The sequence below is a fragment of the Gymnodraco acuticeps genome, unplaced genomic scaffold (assembly GCF_902827175.1).
Source record: "Gymnodraco acuticeps unplaced genomic scaffold, fGymAcu1.1, whole genome shotgun sequence".
NCBI classification, from domain to species: Eukaryota; Metazoa; Chordata; class Actinopteri; order Perciformes; family Bathydraconidae; genus Gymnodraco; species Gymnodraco acuticeps.
Genome location: NW_022990502.1, coordinates 2779660 through 2780487, shown reverse-complemented (window position 1 = coordinate 2780487; position 828 = coordinate 2779660).

Below are 828 nucleotides of genomic sequence, written 5' to 3'. Positions count from 1 at the left end.
AGAGTTTTAACACTCAGGCTCTCCATTCCTGAACTTGGATCAACACACGGCTCCTTCATCTTCACATCTCACCGTCCAAGCAACACACAGAGGGGGGGGGGGGGGGTCTTCTGAGGGAGACAGGAGCACAGGATAATGAAAGAACTCATGTCACATAACAGCTGAATCACAGCCGAGTTATGATCCGTAATCCATGTTTAGGGTCGAACCCATCTATCCGGAGATAATGTTACAATGTTAGCTGTGATCACGATCACATTTTGACATGGGGGGGAAATCACTGGCAAAAGAACTATGTGTCTATGAAAATATGTCAAATTCGATTTACAGTAAAAAGATGTGCAAATGTTGAAAGCATGCGTTCACATTTCTTTTTTCTAACAACACTATTGTTTAATCCAGATGTGCTTTGAGCCGGAGCGGGATGTTTATTTTCAAATGAATTTCAATTTAAATTAGATCCATTTTAGATGATGGGATGTCATAACTCCAAGGACATATTTCAAGAGCCTGAAATGTAAATACAAATAAATAGAAAAAACCTACTTAATTGCTTTTGTAAAACAGTGTACCACAATTCTTCTGTTGGAAAAATACTGCCAGTTTAAATGTTTTAGGAAAATATTCAACTTCTAGCTGCCCGTATGAAGAATGGAGTTGTGAATACAGTGTGATGTTTGGGAGGAGGGCTCAGGACTGAGCTTTTGTCCTTCAAATCTCAAGAGGGTCGAGGCAACATCACAAATCAGAGGCTCACCGAGGGGGGGGGGGGGGGCAGGACACTCAACTTTCACCCAGGAGGATCAGCGCCTGAAAGGGTGCAGAGTT